The sequence below is a fragment of the Peromyscus maniculatus genome, chromosome 13 (genome assembly GCF_049852395.1).
Source record: "Peromyscus maniculatus bairdii isolate BWxNUB_F1_BW_parent chromosome 13, HU_Pman_BW_mat_3.1, whole genome shotgun sequence".
NCBI classification, from domain to species: Eukaryota; Metazoa; Chordata; class Mammalia; order Rodentia; family Cricetidae; genus Peromyscus; species Peromyscus maniculatus.
The window spans coordinates 5,128,737-5,148,631 of NC_134864.1; the positions used below are offsets into that span (position 1 = coordinate 5,128,737).

A 19,895-nucleotide genomic window follows, 5' to 3' on the forward strand; every position below is an offset into this window, starting at 1 on the left:
AGGTTGTTAATGGATGTGGAAGGGCCTGGGCCACTGTAGGCAGCCAAACTCCCTGGGCAGGCAGTCCCAGGTTGTATAAGAAAGCTAGCTAAAGCCGGGCGGTGGTGGCGCACGCCTTTAATCCCAGCACTCAGGAGGCAGAGCCAGGCGGATCTCTGTGAGTTCGAGGCCAGCCAGGGCTACCAAGTGAGTCTCCGGAAAGGTGCAAAGCTACACAGGGAAACCCTGTCTCAAAAAACCAAAAAAAAAAAAAAAGAAAAGAAAAAGAAAGCTAGCTAAGAATGGGCCTGAGAACAGGCTAGCAAGCAACCCTTTCCACGGTTCCTGCCTTGAGTTTCTGCTTAAATTCCTACCATGACTTCCTTCATGGGACCTGGAAGTGTAAGCCAAACAAACCCCTGAGTTTCTCTTGGTTAGTGTAAACCTCCCCCCTCCCCACCAACCGGGGTTTCTCTATGTAGCCCTGGCTATACTTGAACTCAGAGATCCACCTGTCTCTAGCGCTGGGATTAAAGGCATGCACCACCACCACCCAGCTTGATTAGTATTTTATCACAAACAAAAATGAAACTACAGCAGGCAGTCACAAGACCTCTGGGCCTAGTGAAGCCTTTGCTTCAAAGGACCCTGTGTCGGCAGGCACACAGGAGGAAGCCGTGTCGGCAGGCACACAGGAGGAAGCTGTGTCACCCTCATAACCTAGCACTGGGGAGTCTGTCATATCATCTACCACCCCACCCATACAGGGACCCAAAGGAAGGTAAGATGACTCTACTTCTGAAGGGGCAGGGAAAGTTATGGAAGAGTATGTTGAATAGATGATATAGCCAAGGTCATTTTAGAAGAATCTAAACTCACAAATGCTGAGCCCAAGGTCATTACAAATTATACCCGTTTCGGGTTAAACTCCTCAGCTCCACTCTCATTTGCAAATGATTTTCTATTCTCAAGGTCTTGTTTCTAGCAGCGATACAGTAAAGTGGAAGCTGTTGCTTTTCTTAACTAGAACACCTGTCAGTCTACTGCGGTACACTTGGTCTTAGCCAAAAGGCTGAGAAGTGGTGGCTGCTGTCGTACTTTAAACATTGCTCTTTGGTGAAACATCAGAGAGCTAGTGTGACTAACAGAAGGAAAGGAACGCGCCCTTCCTAAGGAGTGCAGAATGGACAATTGGATTGCATAGGTCTTTGTTCAGCATTTATCATGTGTCAGGTCGATGACAGCAGTACAGACTGTGAGTAAAGGCATGGGGTCTCGTCAGCTTTTATCACCAACACCATCACCATCATCATTCCTTAGAGTTGGTTCTTGCTTTCTGTAAGCTTATAAGTTAGGAAGGAACATATGGCCGAGGCACTCTGAAAAAGTTTGGTACTTTCTGATGAAGTCCAACTAATACCACTGTAGCAGGAATCTTAAAAGTTCGTATTAATAAAATCAAACCTGAGGCCAGTTATTGGGGTGAACACTGGAAGATCAGAGAAGCAGAACAAGCCACAGCTACCCCACCTTGCCAGTTCCTCAGCTGGTCTTGTTTCCTCAGACTGGAAGCCTCTGAGTCCTCATCCAGAATGGGTCTCAGCTGAACTGCTGCTCGAAAGCCTGAAGCTTAACTAGCTAAAAGCTTAACCAGCCAAATGCTTCTAGTTTCTGGTCTCCACGCCTTATATATCTTTCTGCTTTCTACCAACACTCCCTGGGATTAAAAGCGTGAGTCACCATGCCTGACTATATCCTTGAACACATGGATTTCTGCCTCTGGAATTCGAGGATTCAAGGCGTGTGCTACCACTGCCTATCCTCTATGTTTAATATTGTGGCTGTTCTGTCTCTGACCCCAGATAAGTTTATTATAATGCACAATATTTCAGGGAACACAATACCACATACCACACCACTATCCCTTTCCAAGTGAGAAGAAGGAATACCATCTTTCCTTGAGAGCCATACCCTTGCTCAGCAGGGTCAGCATCACCTGGAAGCTGGTGGTAATGCCGGTCTCCAGTGGCCGCTTCAGACTCTCATGCTGCTGAAAGCTACCCTTTCCCCTTTTATGAGTTATCTTTCTTGTTGCTGTGGTGAAATAATTGGAAAAAATTTTGCTGAAGAGATAAATGGCTAGCCCGTCGTGGTGGCACACGCTTTTAGTCTCAGCACTGGGGAGGCAGAGGCAGGAGGATCTCTGTGAGTTCAAAGTCAGTCTGGTCTACAAAGTGAGTTCCAGGACAGCCAGGGCTGCACAGAAAAACCTTGTCTTGAAAAACTAGAGAATGAGTGAGTGGGGGGTGGGCAGAGAGCAGAGAGAAAGGAGAAGAGAGAGGCCTATTTTGGCTCACAATTCAAGGGTATGGTCCACCGTGGTGGGGTTGGCGGGTTGGGGGTGGGGGTGGGAGCTTGTCATGATGGCAGGAGCTTGATGTGGCTGGTCATATTGCATCCAACGTTAGGAAGCTGTATATGATGAATGTTCTACGACTGAGCTCCGAAAGTCAAGTTTTCTTTTTCTTTCTTTCTTTCTGTCTTTTTTTTTTTTTCCCTCCGAGGCAGGTTTTCTCTGTGTAGCTTTGGAGCCTGTCCTGGAACTCACTCTGTAGAGCAGACTGGCCTCGAACTCACAGACACCTGCTTGCCTCTGCCTCCTGAGTGCTGGGATTAAAGACGTGCACTACCACTGCCCGGCGAAACCCAAGTTTTCAACATTTAATTTTAAGATAAAGCCATTTACGTATATTTGTAAAAAAAAGAAAAAGAAAAAGAAAAAGTTGATGGGAAGAACCATGTTAAAAGGGCTGGAAGATATAGTTCACTGTGTAAAGCTCTGGGCTGATCTCAAACACCAAATGAGGTAGAGGCGCATGAAGAGACTAACAGTGCCAGAAAGACCGTGATGACTTGAGATGGTAGCTGTACCAGGTTTAGCAGCTAGAAGTATAGTATGTCCAGCTAAATACGAGTTCCAGAAAGACAGCAGATAATTTCCTGTCTTCTGTATTGCTGGGTTCCCTACCCGTTATCTAGCAACCCTAAAACGGGAGCGCAATATATAAAGGGATTGTAGGCTCGCACGTAGTGGGAGTCAGAACTTTAAAACCCTTCCCAGCTGTCACATTCCAACACTCCAAAATGAATTCCCATTTCTACCAGAAAGGAAACTGCTTTGAATTTCAGCCTCACCCCTTGCTCCACGATGGACAAACTGGCCGGAAAATGCTAGACCAAAAGCTATGGAAAAGTTCTAGCTTGGAAAACCAGCTCCTAAGTGATGTGGAGATTTCTGTACTGCAAAGGGGGGCTGGACTGGGTGCACTGGACAGTGAGTCACAGGGCCTCTGGCTGGGCTCCAGCTCGGGACAGCGGCTCCACTCGACGACGACGGGCAGGCGCTTCAGTCCAAGGCCCCAGCGCGCGCCTGCGCGGCCGCTGCTCCGCCCTCTCCCAGCCCGGCATCCGGGTCTCGGGAAGGGGCGTGCCCGGCCGGAGGGGCGGTCCGCAGAGGCAGGGAAAGATGTCGTGGGAAGCTGGGGCGCAGGGAGGGGATGTGGGCGGGGCGGGGGGGCGGGGCGGCGCGCGGGGTCACGTGACGTGCGTGGCGACGTGTCGGCCATCTTGTGTTGTTGAGGCTGAGGATTGACTTGGGTTCTGAGAGACTCCTGTCCCGGACCGCAGGTAACCAGTGGCTCGGTGTGTCTCCCCTGCCCGCGGCCATCCCGCGCCCGGGGCCCGCTGCAGCTCCCCGAGCCGCCGGGGCCTGGCGCCCACCGTCGCGTCCCCGCCATGCCGGCCCGAGCCGGCCGCATGGACACACTCCGGGCTGCCCTGCAGCGGCTGCGGCCGGCTGGGGGCGTCAGACGTGTGGACAGGGCAGGTGCGGGGTCGGCAGGATCCTCTCCCAGTGCGGGGGCCGCTGCGGGCCGGGGCGCGTTCCGGCCGAGGGCAGCCCCCTGCCTCGGCCCCTGTGGCACCGCGGGGAGGCCGAGGAGAGGAGGCGGGAGGCGGGGTGGGCAGTGTCAGGCCGGAGGGCTCGCCTTCCGCTGCCCGCTCCTCGGGGCCGCCCGCCCGCCCGCCCGCGCAGCCTCGGGGTGGCCCGGCCAACAGCTGCTGCGAGCCGACAGCTGCTCCTGCCGGCGCTCCTGCCCGCACCTGCCCCGGGGAGGTGCGCCCTTGCCTGCCCCACCGAGCATCTGGACTGGGGAAAGCCTGCTTCCGCGGCCGGAGGAGCGGTCCGGAGCAGGCCCCGGGCGAGGTGGAGTCAGGATCTGATCCTGGGACTGAGAGGCTTGGGAAAGTAGAGCCCGGGGCAGCTCCGGGCCCCCGAATGTTCGCACCGGGTTGAAATGGGCAAGCAGTTTCCCACGAAGCACTCTTGAACACTTCAGTTTTGTAGCTGAAATATCAGTCAGTCAAGTGAGCAGGGAAGGGAGGGTATGAAGTATGAAAGAAGCAGGTTGTGTGACCGCGTTTGGGAAGCAGTAACGTGGCTTTGCATTTATCTAGCACTGTCTCCCCTCACCTCCCGTTTTCTTGAAAGTCAAAGCACTTAAACACACCTAGTGGCTCTATTAGGAAGGTAAGAAGTCCACCATAACTTAAGAAATTAAGGGACTTGAATCCGTGAAGGCTTTCTACCATATACCTTGGATTATAGGTAGTTTTGGCTCAGACTATAGTCTTATGTAGTTTCTCTCAACAATAACTTAATGATAAAATTTATCCTCCTTTTTGTACGTTAATTTTCATCCTTTTGATTTTGTGGCTCTGACCAGCAGATACTGCCCATTTTGGTTAGTACACATACTTTGTCCTCATTTAATGATGTTTTCCTAGTGTAGCAGCTTTGGAATTGCTTAAACTGGGATGTATACTTTATTGTCACATTAGAAGACACTAGAAAAACACTTAGAAGTGACACGGACCTGAAAAAATATCACCAACATTGAGGAGTTAACATAGATAATGTTAGTGATTTGCTAGAAAGGAAATGACCATACCTTGTTTGGTATTTGACAGAGACTTTAGGGTTTTGTGGCTGGAGAAGAAGGGACTATTTACTATTTGCTGCCGGTCATTCTTTTTTGGACAAACTTCAAGTACTTACTTCAGTGATGTATGCTGAGAACAAAAATTTCTGTTGTTGTGGAGCTCATTTCTAAACATCTAAACACTTAAGTAAAAATATGCAAATGTTTCCTGATGTAATGATGGGGCTACATCCCTTAACCTGATTGAAAGTTGAAAATATTGGAAGCTGAAAATGCCTTTAATACAGTCAGCCTACTGCCCATTCTAACAGCAAAGCCTCCAGTAGAATCTTACTTCCCTCTCATGATGGTATTGCTAGATTGTGATATTGTGGCTCTCGTACTAGCCAGCAGTGCTAGGGAGTATTGTACCACGTATTGCTAACTCAGGAAGAAACCAAAATTTGAGGAATGATTTCCACTGAGCCCATATTGTTTTTACATCATAGTAAAGTGGAAAATCATAAGTCAAACAGTTCTGTGCAGGGACCATCTGTATAATGTAGGAGTAATTGATGTTGAAAAAAAATGAGATAGGGAGACAGGGTAATAGTTGTGGGAAGGGTTAGTTTTTAAATTTAGTCCCTTGAGGGGACTTGACAGGTAAGCTCAAATTTGAGGAAACACCTTATAGGTAGAAGGCAGGGTGCTTCAGCCTAAGGCAAAAAGGGCAAAAACTCCAAGTCAAAGACAAAACTTAGATGGGACCTATCAAGGGCTTGCTGGGAGAGCACGGGGCTGTCTAGTCTGGAAAGACTGGAGTGAGGAAGAAACTGAGCAATGTGTCTACACATTTGATAGATGTCTACACATCTAATCCATATTGATTAGATGGATCATTCAGTGTTCTGGAATCTTTTCTTTTTCCATGTGACTTTGTTTTTTTTTTCTTTTTTAAATTTATTTTTGTGTATTGGTATTTTCTCTGCATATATGTTTGTGTAAGGGCATTGGATCCTGGAGTTACAGACAGTTGAGAGCTGCCATGTTGGTGCTGGGAATTGAACCTGGGTCCTCTGGAAGACCTGGTGCTCTTAGCTGCTGAGCAATCTCTCCAGGCCCTCCTCCTTGTGACTTTGTCTCTCTCTCTCTCTCTCTCTCTCTCTCTCTCTCTCTCTCTGTGTGTGTGTGTGTGTGTGTGTGTGTGTGTATGAGAGAGACAGACAGAGACACTGACACTGTGTAACCCAGACTGGCCTCAAACTTGCTCTTCTCCTGTCTCAGTCTTCTAAGTGATGAGTTCTATGGAAAATCTTAGGAAAATCAGATTCTGTAGACTTAAGCCAAGATCCCTCCCTCCCATTCTTTTGGAAAACTCAGGATGTTCATATGTTTCAGGGAATTCTAATGAATTGTTTTAAAAGTAAGTTTTTAGATGTGATTGGTGTTAGGCTGCCTGAACATACTTTTCAGTAGTAATGGCCTTTAAGGAAGGGTATCCCAGCTTCTTGACTGACTGAAGTAGGAACATGCAAGCTCAGGGATTACCTGGTAACTTGATGAGACACTAAGACTCAAAAAAGCCAGAAGATAGCTCAGTGGTAGACCACTTCATGCCTGATGACTAGGTTCAATATTCAGAACTCAAAACAAAAAAGAATTGGAAATTTTAGAATATTTGGAAATGTAGGGAAATGAGGAATTGCCCTTGGACACTAGTGATTAAGGAATATAATCAAATGAATTAGTATATTCACTCAAATTATCCGTAAGTGGTTAATAAGAAGTGTCTTGTAATTCTCTATAGCCCTGCCTGTTTTTACCTGGCTCAGGAACCCTCTCCCCTAATATGTATGGGTATCCCTTACATGATTTTGTTGTGTAGAATGTTACCTGTTTTTCCTTTTTTACCTTTCAGACTAACTCTCAAATTGATTCTGCTTAATAGACTAGTGAATTTTTTTCCTGGGGGCCTTTCAGTTTATTTTTATATTCATAAATGGCTGATTTAATCTTTCATTTTTATTTACCTGATAAATGTAGTATTTTGCCTTTTGAAGCATTTTTTTTTTGGCTGATGGATTACCTGTATGAAAAATAATTTATAGTAGATTTGCCTCAAAGTCCCATGCAGCTAGGAATTTCAAGGTCAGAGTATGAATGGAGTTTTGCAGCTCAAGAGGACATAGTGATGGTGGTGTTTTCAGTAATTACATCACATCGTGTTCCCATGCTGAATCTTTGAAATGACATTTCCAAATTACAGTGTCTCTGATGTCATATCAGTTTATTTGTTCTGATGACTCTGCATTTTAATACTCTGTACATGTATTTTCTTCTTGTTGACCTTCACAAGGGAAGATATGTTGATAGTAATTGCTGTCTGGGAAGACCTTTTTAGGTGGAAAGATAAATTTTATTCCTGGCTTTTCTAAAAGATCTATGGTTTGTACCATTTAAAAAACACTTGACTTTTTTTTTTCCTCAGTTCTTCGTTAGTTCCTCCTTACTAAATTTAATGTACTTTCTGTTTTATTCTATAGTTGGACCAGTCTCATAGGTTGAATCTACAATTTATAAGATGTTAATCTACGTATATTAGAGGCAAGTTAAATGTCTCATTTTCCTTCAATAGTTTGAATTTTCTTAATGTTGGTTGTTCATTCTTGTAAAAGTCTGAACCTATTTTAAAAATTTCCCCTTGATCTGCATTAGCATTTTTAAAAAATACGTGTGCGCGTGCGTGCGCCATTGAATGCCTTTGGAGGTCAGTGACAACTTGTGGAAGTTGGTTTTCCCCACCCCTGTGTGGGGTCCAGGAATTAAACTCAGGTTACCAGGCTTGGCACCAGTGCCTTGGTTCCTTGAGCCGTCTGCGGTCCTCTTATTAGTGTTTTCTGGTGGTGATTTAGAGTTGCCATGAAGAATTACATCTCTAAAATATAAACCATTTTTTTATTTTGTAAGTTTACTTTCTTTTGTTTAAAAAATATTTGAGTTTTGTCTGTGGAGATTAGAGGACAACTTTGTTATTGGCTCTTCCCTTCCAACATACAGGCCACTGGAGTTGGAACCCAGGTCATTAGGCTTAAGGGCAAGTACCCATACCCACTGAACTGTCTGATAGTCTTCCTCATCCCTGCCCCCATCCTCCCCTAACAGGAGGCCTTGTAGACCAAACCAGCCTTGAACTATGTAGCTCAGGATGACCTTGAGTCTCTTGATCCTCCTGCCTCCATCAGAGTGATATTGTTACTAGCCTGTGCTCTCACCCTATCTCCCCATGGAGTGCTGGGAATCAAACCCAGAGCCTCATGCATGCCAAACAAGTATTCTTCATTGAGTTAATTATATATATCCTCAGCCCCAGAACTTAATATTATTGAATAGATTATTACTACTTTTTAACTTTGTCGTGTTTGCATATGAATAAGAAATACACTAATTTCATAGGAATATAAAATGATACGTACCATTGTTGACTTGCCTTTAATTTTGTGTGAGGTAGGGAGAAAAGGGAAGAAATTTGAAAAGAAAAAAAATATTCCTTTAGGTCACCAAACTTAATTTTATAAAAATGTTTTCCAACCAGCCATAGTGGTACAGTCCAGTAATCCCAGGACTTGGGCAGTGGAGGCTAGAGGATCAGGAGCTCAAGGTCATCCTCTGCTAAATAGTGAGTTGGAGGTCAGCCTGGGCTATAGGAAAGACTGTCCCAAAAACAGGAAAACAAAACTGCTTTTAAAGTTACCTCTCTAGAGTAAGGAACACAATTATTATTTTTTCTTGTTAATTAAAATGTTTTTTTTTAATTATTTTATTTTTTTTTTAATTTTTTTAAAGATTTATTTATTTATTATGTATACAGCATGTATGACTGCAGGCCAGAAGAGGGCATCAGATCTAGTTGAGCCACCATGTGGTTGCTGGGAATTGAACTCGGGACCTCTGGAAGAGCAGTCAGTGCTCTTAACCTCTGAGCCATGTCTCCAGCCCAATTGAAATGTTTTATTAACTTGAGTTTAAGAGATAACTTGGAGTTTATGTTCTTAAGTCTGTAGGAGAGTTTGTTGTATACTCTGGTTCTACTCCCTATTCCTTCCCCTGTTAAAAAATTGCAGAGTTTATAGGGCTGAAGTAATGGCTCAGCAGCTAAGAGCACTTGCTGTTCTTGAGGAGGACCTCAAGTCCAGCGGCTCACCGGCCAGCTCCAAGGAGGTTAGGCACTCTTCTTCTGCCCTCCTCAGTTACCCTCCCCTATGTTATAAATAATAAATAGATAAATAATGAAGACTCTTAAATGTAGATTTCTAAGGCTATTATTGGATAAACTTTAGGACATTGTAACATGCCTATTTTTTGCAGAATTAAAAGTGGAATGGATTTTCTCAAGTTGTTTTCTTACAGCTAAGACAATTGTCAACTTATTTATTTTAATTAAAAAAATTGCTATTTTTTAAATTTTATGTGTAGGGGTGTTTTGCTTGCATGTATTTCTGTGTACCATGTGCATGTCTGGTGCCTGCAGAGGTCAGAAGAGGATATTGGAGATGGTTGTAAGTTGACATGTGCATGCTAGGAATTGAACCTGTTTCCTCTGGAAAAGCAGCCAGTACTCTTAACTACTAAGCTATCTATCTCTCTAGCCCTTTGAGACAAGATTTTGCGTGTAGTTCAGGTACACTTCAGTGCCATGACCCTCTTGCCTCAGCCTCTTCAGTGTTGGGATTACAGGTATGTGCCACCATGCCTGATCTTTTTTGGACAGCATTCTTCTTATCATTTGATTTTAGCTAAGAAACTGCTTCAAGTTTTGCTTCAGAGACTTTTTAGAACTGCATATCCACTTGTGGGTTTTAAGTTTCTGCCTCAACACAGCATTAAAAGCAGGCTATAGGCCAGGCAACAGTGATAGATGCCTTTAATACCAGCACTTAGGAGGCAGAGGTAGGTAGGTGGATTTCTATGAATTTGCTAAGACTACATAGTTGAGACCCTGTCTCAGAACCAGCAGGTTATGGGTTAGCAGCTGAAGATACTGCAGACTTTACTTGTTGGGCGTTTTGGTGACAGGCAGGCCTCAGTGGCTGGGATTATTTGCACAGGAGTCGCATTGCTCTGCTGCTTTTTCCTTTCCTTTCATCAGATGTACTGGAAAAGTCAGTACTGCTGACTGTAAAGCAGTTTTGAGTAGAAACCCCACATTAGTCACTCCCCTTGAGTCCCCAAGTGGTCATTGTCACTAAACTACTTAGGACTTTTGTTTAAGATTTGTACTTTTCCATTGCTCTGTAGAACTAGTGAGGTTCTCTAGATGTGAAGGACTCTTTTTTTTTTTTTTTTTTTTTTTTTTTCCTGAGACAATCTTGCTATACAGTCTAGGTCTTGAATCCCTGTGTTCAAGTAATCTCTCCCTCAGCCGCCTGAGTATGCCAGGCACATGCTACTGTGCTAGGCAGAGGGTCTGATTTACAAATATACCAGATGTTCCTAGTATTTTAATCAGGCTTGGAAACTATTTCCTATAAAATATATTCTTGAGAAAAACTTGCTTTTTAAAGTTTTTAAGGTTTAGTGAGATTGCTAGATGATTTACGTGATTACTTTTTATTATTTACAGTGTTAAAAAGACCTGAAAACGTTTGCTGAAACGTCCTGCCGTGAGATAGCAGAACTTTTGAACAGGTAAGTTTGAAGAAAGTTGAGAGTTTATGCCAATAGTCCTCTGTCCCAAAAGGGTTCAAGCGAGGGCCTTGTGTATGCTAGGTAAGCGCTCTACCACTGACCTTTATCCATAGTCCCAAGTGGAGTTGACTTTTGCTTTTAGGTTTTGGTTTTTTTTTTTGTCCCATTATTTCTTCTGAGGTTACAGATAGTGAGAAGAAACTTCTGGTACCTTTCAGATCCCTTTTGAATCAGAATAACAGACCCTTTCTGGATTGGTCATAGTGTGACTTTATGTTTTAAACTATTATATATATATATATATATATATATATATATATATATATATATATATATATATATTTTTTTTTTTTTTTTTTTGGGATGATGAGCAGAAAGAGCAGTGTTTTGAGGGCAAATGTGCTGAGAGGCCAAGGTATTTTCAAAGAACCCAAGAGTTGTTGCTTCAGGAGGGACTTAAACCAGAAATTGGGAAGCATTTGGGAGTCGTGGTGTCTAGAGTGTACTTTTCTCCCAGTTGGTTGTGCGTATCCTCTCCTCTGTTCTGTCTTAGTTGTGCTTCTCTAGTCAGGCCTATTCTTCAACAAACAGGTAGAAGAAAATGACTGCTTTTTCCTGGGGTCACAGATAAACTTAAGCTCCAGTACCACAGCAAACTGATAACTAGCTCAGAGTTCTAGCCCTATGAAGGAAATAATGGATTGCGTTCGATTTGATTTTCATTTAGTTGTGGGAAGGGTTGGTCTCTAGAAGAACAAATATAGTGAGCTGAAAGTCTTCCATCTGCCTCCAAGTCTGCTGGTAGATCTCGGGAGCGTAGAGTGGTAGCTCTTGAGGGCAGGACTGGTGGTAGATCTCGGGAGCATAGAGTGGTAGCTCTTGTAGGGTTGACTCCAATGGAAACTTTTAGACATTTTTTTCTTCTAGCATTCTAGAACAGTTTTCCTATGTCTTGCTCTTTAGTTTTAACTTAGATGTCTTGAAGATATAACCTATATGCATCTATTTTGGAGAATGAGGCCCAGTAATTCTTACCATGCATCAATGTTGGAACCTTCTAGTTCATTAAAAAAATTTTTTTTAATTAAAAAATTACATTTATTATGTTGTATATGTATGTGAGTATGTGTGTGGGAGTGAATGCCATGGCACTTGTGTGGCGGTCAGAGGAAAAATTTCAGGAATTGGGTCTCTCTTTTGACCATATTATGTCTAGGTCATGAACCCTGGTCATCAGGCTTGGCAACAAGGACCTTTTCTGGCTGAGCTATCTTGCTAGCCCCAATTAAAATTTCTAGATTTGGGGGTGAGGAAGCTCAGGTTAAAGATTTAAACAGGTGACTTTAGTTTGTGGAAAAATTCATTATTGGTTGTTTTTTGTAAATTTTAATTGTTGGTACTTTTTATAGTATTAAGCAACTCATGAAACTGTAGGATCTGAGGGTTCAGAATTCATACAGGATCTTCATGTTATTAACAGATGTTAGTAGCACCAGGCCAACCAGGACTACGTAGAGAGACCCCATCTGCCAAAGACAAAGAAAAGACACAAGAATAGAGAGTGTAGTAACAGAGACTTGGGGTTGGAGAGGGTGGGTGACGTGGTATACACTTTGGAGATTATATAGTTCTGTACTCTAGATAGAGAGCAGTAACAGAGACTTGGGGTTGGAGAGGGTGGGTGACGTGGTATACACTTTGGAGATTATATAGTTCTGTAGTCTAGATAGAGAGCAGTAACAGAGACGGGGTTGGAGAGGGTGGGTGACGTGGTATACACTTTGGAGGTTATATAGTTCTCTACTCTAGAATTATTAGGAAATTTGGAAGTAAGTTTGTTGTTTTTAATACGGTGTTGGGGTCTAACCCAGGGCATTGGGTATGCCTAAGCACATGATTTATTACTGAGCTACATCCTTTGCTCCTTAAGTAAACTCTGTATCTGTATGTGTGAGACAGGGTCTCACTGTATAACCCAGGCTAGCTTTGAATTTACAGTCCCCCTTCCTCTGCCTCCTGAGTGTTGGAATTCTAGGCATGCACTACCACACTTGGCTTTAAACTTTATTTGGGGATAGAGTTTCGTAGCCGAGGCTGGCCTCAAATTTGCTATGTAGCTGAGACTGGCTTTAAACTCCCAGTCCTCCTGACTCTACCTCGCAAGTGTTGTGGTTACAGATGTGTGCCATTGGAAACTTTATAGTCTTTGATTCCCTTTATTGTTTGTTTGTATGTTTTTGAAGACAGGATCGAATGATATAGCCTTTACTGGCCTTGAACTCACTATGTAGAATTGCCGACTGGCCTGGGGCTCATGAGTGGTCTTCTTGCCTTTGCCCACAAATGTTGGAATTAACAGACATGTGCCATTATGCCCAGTTTGTGGCAACTTTTCTCAATGGAACATTTTGAAGTTTTATTCATTTATTTTCATTTTTTTTGTAGCTTATATATTTGTTGACTTTTAATTTTCAATTTTTTTTTTTTTTTTTTTTTTTTTTAAATAGCTGGGCATGGTGATGGTGGTTATACACTTTTAATCCCAGCACTTGGGAGGCAGAGGCAGTTCAGTCTCTGAGTTCGAGGTCAGCCTGGTCTACATAGTGAGATCCTGTCTCGAGAAAAAGCCAACAAAATTATTATATTCACTGGGTTGGAGAGATGGCTCAGAGGTTAAGAGCACTGGCTTTTCTTCAGGGGGTCCTGAGTTCAATTCCCAGCAACCACATGGTGGCTCACAACCATCTGTAATGGGATCTGGTGCCCGCTTCTGGCCTGTAGTCATACATGCTGTATACATAATAAATAAATAAATCTTTAAAAAAAATTATTATATTCACACACACACAGATACATACACACACACATACACACGCATGCATGCACAGATAGATGATTATAATCCTTTTTACATTTAGTGTGTTTGTACATGTGTCTGTATCACATGTGTGTATCAGTGTGTGGTCAGAGGCGAGGACAGCTTTTGGTAGTTGGTTCTTTTTCTATCATGTGGATCCCAGGGTTTGAACTCAAGATTGTAAGTGTGGCAGCAAGTGCTTTTACCTGCCGAGTCATCTCTCCAGTCCTTATATCTAGATTTTTTGATGTAAAGCCTAGGGATTACTAATAAAAGTTGATACATTTATGTAACAATAGTTTATAGATCTGACTTCTTCTGTACTTTATTCTGGCTGAAGATGCTTTGGGGTGTGTGTGTGTGTGTGTGTGTGTGTGTGCGCGCGCGCGCGCGCACGCGCTCGCACATATGCACAGATGTATGTTTACTTGTGTTTTCGTGCATGTGGAGGCCAGAGGTTGACATTAGGTAGCTTCTTCAGTTGTTTTCTACTGTTATTTTTTGAGATCTCACTAAACCTGGAGCTCACCAATTTGGCTAGACTGGCATATTACAGGTGCATCCAGTCCACCTGACTTTTTCTGTGGATACTGGACTCCAGGCAGGTCTTTGTGGTTGCCTAGCAGGTACCTTACTGACATGCCCCTCTCTCCAGCTCAAAGTCTTCTTTAGTTACCACATTATAGCTGAATTTATTTTTAAGGTTGAAGAGTTGTCTCAAATGATCTGCTTTCCTAACTCGGGACATTGAGTTAAGACATATTCAGAGTTTTGTGAGTTTTACAAAGATTTCCATATGTTCTCTGTAAAACTTTTCATAGTCCCTGAGTATCCCTCTTTGCAAAACATAGGCTCGAGGTAAGATTATTATGGGACATGGCCATGTTGATGGCATTCTGGGTTTTCTTAGGATGATTTTTCCCCTTGAGACAAGGTCTGGCCATGTACCTTTGGCTAGCTTAGAACTCGCTATGTAGACCAGGCAAACTCATAGAGATCTGCCTTCCTCAGCTGGGCTTAAAGTCATATGCCCTTACAACTAGTTCTAGAATGATAAATTTTTCTCCTTTCCAAAGCAGTAGGGGAAATGTTGGTTAACAATACCTTTTATTACAGTCATTTTTAATGGCTAGCATGTTCTTTTGAGACAAAGTTTTTTTTTGTATTCAAGTTGTTCTGGGCCTGGAGGAAGTCTTAGGAGCTCCAGTCTTCAGCATTTGGTCCTTAGGTTGTAGGGACTGACAATTCACTGACAGCAGTGTTGTCTTGGAACTTTCTAATTGGTACATCATGGCAGAGCTGTGAAAGGTAGCTAAAGCCAAGGACTCCCAATATCATCTGATTGGTAGTTGATGGAGCACTGCTGAAGCCATTGTATAACTGGATGCAAAGCTATCCTATAAAAGCAGTGGTCAGAGAACCTTAATTTGTGTTTTGAAAACTGACAACTTTTTGGAAGACTTCCAAGCCCCTCATCCCCCTGTTCTGAGTAATAGAACATGTTCTTCTTTAAAAGAGGGCTTACTATGACCATAGAAAGGGGTGGGAGTTAGTAATGAACAGAGTGAGGAATATTGAGGAAAGGAGGAAAAGAATTACTGTAAAATTTGCAAGGAGATTGGAAGGTATACTAGGCAGGGTTCTCTAAAAGATCAGAACTAATAGAAAAAATATATATTAAAAGTGGATGTGTTAGAGGCAGGGTTCTCTAAAAGAATAGAACTGATAGAAAGAATATATATAAAAAGCAGATGTGTTAGATTGGCTCACAGGATGTGGTCTGGATAGTCCAGCAATGGCTGTCTCCCACTGGATAGGCTGAGGATCTAATTGTTCAGTCCACAAGGCTGGATGTCTCAGCAGTCCCAATCTGGCCCTGAAGACTGGAAGGATTCCTGGAGAGCTGCTGATCTTCAGCCTGCATTGGAATCTTGAAGTTGATTCTGATACCTGGGATGCTGCGGCAGCAGGACAGATGAACTTGCCAGCAAGAGTGAGGGCAAGCAGGCAGAAACATTTGTTTTTCCCATGTTCTTTATGTGGACTGTCACCAGAAAGTGCCACACACATTTAAAGTGGGTCTTCCTGCTTCAAATAATCTGATCAAGAAAATCCCTCACAGGAGTGCCCAGCAGCTTGGGTTTTAGTTGATTCCAGATGCAGTCAAGATTAGCCATCACAGTATTGAGGGCCATATCAATATATAGTGAAAAGCAGAGAGATGTGTGTTTAATTTTCTGTCACTTATTACCTGGGGGTTTAGACAAGTTAACCAATTGGAACCTTAATTTCCTAACTATAAGGTATATCCCAGGAAAGTTGTGGTAGTTAATATAAAATATAAGCAATTCCTGGCCTGGCATAGAGCTGTTAAATGATAGCTTTTATGATCTTTTGTGATTGTTATTACTACGAAAATAGGTAAATCTTAAGTCTAAAATTTTATATAATTTTGAAGTTTAGTGTTTTGCTTTCTTTTTTTTCTTTTGATTTTGTGTTTTAAGTATTTTGCCTGCATGTATGTATGTGTACCACATATGTGCCTGATGCCTGAGGAGTTCAGAAGAGGGGATTAGATTCCCTAAAAGTGAGCTACAATGTGGGTGCTGGGATCTGAACCTGTGTCCTTTGCAAGAGCAGTAAGTTCTCTTAACTACTAAAGAGCTTCTCCAGCCCAGAGTGTTACCCAGTGTTTAAGCTTGTGGATATCTTCTGGCATCTTCTTCCTGAGAGCTTAGATTACAGGCATGCACCACCATTTTAAATTCTATTTTAGATTTATTTGTTTTTGTTTTTTTATTTCAGGGCTAAGGACTGAACTCAGGGCCTTGTGCTTACTAGGCAAGCGTTCTACCACTGAGCTAAATCCCCAACCCCGATTTATTTGTTTTTATTTTTATGTGTATGAATATTTGCTTGCATGTATATATGTGCACAGCACATGTGCCTGATACCTGAAGAAGCCAGAAGAGGGCATGTAAGCTGCTATGTAGGTGCTGGGAACAGAACCTGAGTTCTCTACAAGAGCAACAAAAGCCATCTCTCCAGCCCCATGACCACCATTTAAAGTATCTTTTTGTTTTTGTTCTTGAAAACTAGGTCACACTATGTATCCATGTTGAAAATTGCCGTATAACCCAGTCTGGCCTCAAACTCATAATTCTGCTTTACCCCCCATTAGTTTATTGTCATATCCAGTTTTAAAACTCCACCTTTATAATTTTGGATAGGCGTGTTCCTGGGTTCTGTTTACAGGCCTTTAATTTTTTTTTAACTCCCCCTCCCACCATACATATGTTTGTGGATGTGTGTGCAGCAGGACAGAAGAAAGCTTGAGAGAGTTGATTCTCTCCTCCCACCATGTGGGTCCCAGGGAATGAACTCTGGTCATCAGGTTTGGTGGCAGGTACCTTTCCATGCTAAACTAACTATCTTGAAGCCTACCTTCCCCCTTCGTGGCTCCTCACTCCCATTTCTTAATTATTTTATATTTCTTTACTTTTATTGTATGAATGTTCGCCGTGTGTGTGTGTGTGTGTGTGTGTGTGTGTGTGTGTGTGTGTGTGTGTGTGTCTGTGTCCTTGTGGAGGTTAGAAGAGGGTATTAGATCTTCTGGAACAGTAGTTACAGATGGCTGTGAGCCACTGTGTGGGTGCTAGAAATCAAACCCTGGTACTCGTAAGAGTAGCTGGTGTTCTTAACCACTGAGCTTCTCTCCAGCCCCCAACTCGGCAAGTTCTTAAATGTTGGCTTTGTGCCAGGTACTGACTGGAACCTTACTGACCTGTTCTGAGGCTTAGAGTCCAGTGAGAGAGGTGTTCAGACAGCCCCAGCGAATCTTTTCAGAATATGAAGTCTGTCTGTTTTGGAGAAAGTTAATTTTTTTTTAAAGATTTATTTCTTTTATGCGTATATAAATGTTTTGCTGTGTGTATTTCTGTGTAACGTATGCATGCAGTGCCAAAGAGGCCAGAAGAGGCTGTTGGAAATCCCCTGGAACTGGATGGTTGTGTGCAGCCATGTGGGTGCTGGGAATTGAATCCTTTGGAAGAGCAGCCAGTATTCTTTAATTGCTGAGCCAACTCTCCAGCCTGAGATAGTTTGATTATTATTAGGCCACATTGATCTTTTATGCCCCTTGATAAGCTTTCAAAGGTGTGTGTGTGTGTGTGTGTGTGTGTGTGTGTGTCCGTGTTTTAATTTATTTTTGGAGGCAGAATTATGCTATGTAACCCTGGCTGACCTGGAACTCAATGTGTAGCCTTGGCTGACATGAAACGTATTGGTAGACCAGACTGTCCTTGAACCTGCTGAGCTCCTCCTGCCCCTTTGAATACTGAGATTATAGATGTGTATCGTCATGTCTGGCTGTTTGTTTTAGTTTTTATTATGTTTTCCTTTTTCTCTGAAATGTATGCTAATTTTGCAGTGCTGGGCATTAAACTCAGGGCTTTGGACATCCTAGGCAAGCACTTTACCATTGCCCAGTCTCCAGTCCATTTTGATTTTAAGACCTGCCTTAGTCTGATTTCTGTTGCAGTAGTAATGCTCAGGTGTGTGCCACAATTTATTTGGCTCTTGTTTTGGCCTGGGAAGTTCAAGAGCGTGGTGCCAGCATCTGTGTAGGCTTTTATTTAGGCCGCACCATCCCATGGTAGAAGGCAAGGGGAAGAGGGAGGGGCTTAACTTGCTCTTATAATGACCCACATTAGTGAGGACTAACCACATCCCTGGTTAATGGCATTAATCTGCTATGAGAGCAGAGCCCTCTTTACTTAATCACCTGTTGTGACTGTTGTGTTGGGGAAATTTCCAGCACATGAACTTTGGAGAATGTATTCAAACTGTAGCAATCAGGCTATATTTACTTCCAAACGTCACTGAAGAACCCAACAAAATCTCTCAGTTTTCCTTGTAGTCTCTTGTGTTCTCTTTGGAAAAAATGAGCTGGGCGGTGGTGGCGCACGCCTTTAATCCCAGCACTCAGAAGGTAGAGGCAGGGGGATCTCTGAGTTCGAGGCCAGCCTGGGCTACAGAGTGAGTTCCAGGAAAGGCGCAAAGCTACACAAAGAAACCCTGTCTCGAAAAACCAAAAAAAAAAAAAAAAAAAGAAAAAGAAAAAGAAAAAAAAATAACCCAACTCTGATTATCATATTTGTCTGTTGCTATTCTTTTTTTCAAATTAAAATAATCTTCCTGGGGCGGGGAGCAGTTTAGTTGATCTCACAACACTTGAGTAGTGTCTTTCTTGATGATACTGGTTTGCAGAAGAAGTTAATGCTTTATTTTATTTCCTATTTCATCAAACAGATTAAAACATATACACAGTAGTTTTTTTTTTCTGATTTGTCAAATATGGCATTCTTAAAAAAAAGGGTGCTGTTTCACCTTTTGCGATCCATGCTGCTGGCAGTGAAGAATAGACTTGCTGCTGGTATAGTTGGTGGTTACTGATGTGAATGTTGTCACAGTGTCAGCAGTAGTCCCCCTTATTGTATGGTTTGTACAAGTGCTGACACAGAGTAGAAGGCAAGTGATATTTTAACATTACTATGGTGGAAATTGTGGTGGTATTGTGTTTCCCCAAAATATTGTGCACCCTAATAAACTTATCTGGGGTCAGAGAACAGAACAGCCACTAGATATAGAGGCCAGAAAGTGGTGGCGCACACGCCTTTAATCCTATCACTTGGGACGCAGAAATCCATCTGGATCTCTGTGAGTTCAAAGCCATACTGGAAACAGCTAGGCATGCTGACTCATGCCTTTAATGCCAAGAAGTGATGGCAGAAAGCAGAAAGGTATATAAGGTGTGAAAACCAGGAACTAGGATGGTTAAGCTTTTAGGCTTCTAGCAACAGTTCAGCTGAGATTCATTCTGGATGAGGACTCAGAGGCTTCCAGTCTGAGGAAACAGGATCAGCTGAGGAATTGGCAAGGTGAGGTGGCTGTGGCTTGTTCTGCTTCTTTGATCTTCCAGCATTTACCCCAATACCTGGCTCCAGGTTTGTTTTTATTAATAAGATCTTCTAACGATTCGTGCTACAGGAAATAGTTTTGACATTACCAATATTCAGTGTTATTTACACATTTACCTGAACTTTAATTTTGTTGGCCCCCTCTTTTTGAGACAGGGTCACATGTATTCTAGGCTAGCCTTGAACTTCTGAACCTTGTGTTTCTACTTTCTGAGTGCCAGGATTTCATGTATGCTTTAGTTACTGTGTGATGCTAGGAATTGAATCCAGGGTTTCATACATGAAAGGTAAGCCGTAGGCACTCTACCAACTAAGCTGCATCTCTAGCCTCTTACACTGAATTCTTAAAAATGATTTAAAATTTGTTTGAATGGTAATACACATATTGTTGGTGTTTAAATTTTGTTGTTGTTGCTA

General features: G+C 42.8%; 1 protein-coding gene across 8 annotated transcripts in view; it reads left to right on the forward strand.

Annotated features, from left to right (window-relative positions):
* Nucleotides 1-3,569: 3,569 nt before the first annotated feature.
* The window catches only part of Gigyf2 (GRB10 interacting GYF protein 2), a 125,218-nt gene continuing 108,892 nt past the window's right edge, over nt 3,570-19,895 (forward strand). For 4 of the 8 annotated variants that reach the window (XR_013043955.1, XM_016002736.3, XM_042259773.2 and 1 more), the window contains exons 1-2: nt 3,570-3,666; nt 10,579-10,643. The gene's annotated coding sequence lies outside the window, so the exon portion shown is untranslated. Of the gene's footprint in view, nt 3,667-4,097; nt 4,568-7,501; nt 7,563-10,578; nt 10,644-19,895 lie in introns of those variants that run through there. The other 4 variants (XR_013043956.1, XM_076549517.1, XM_042259777.2 and 1 more) reach the window with 4 other exon arrangements.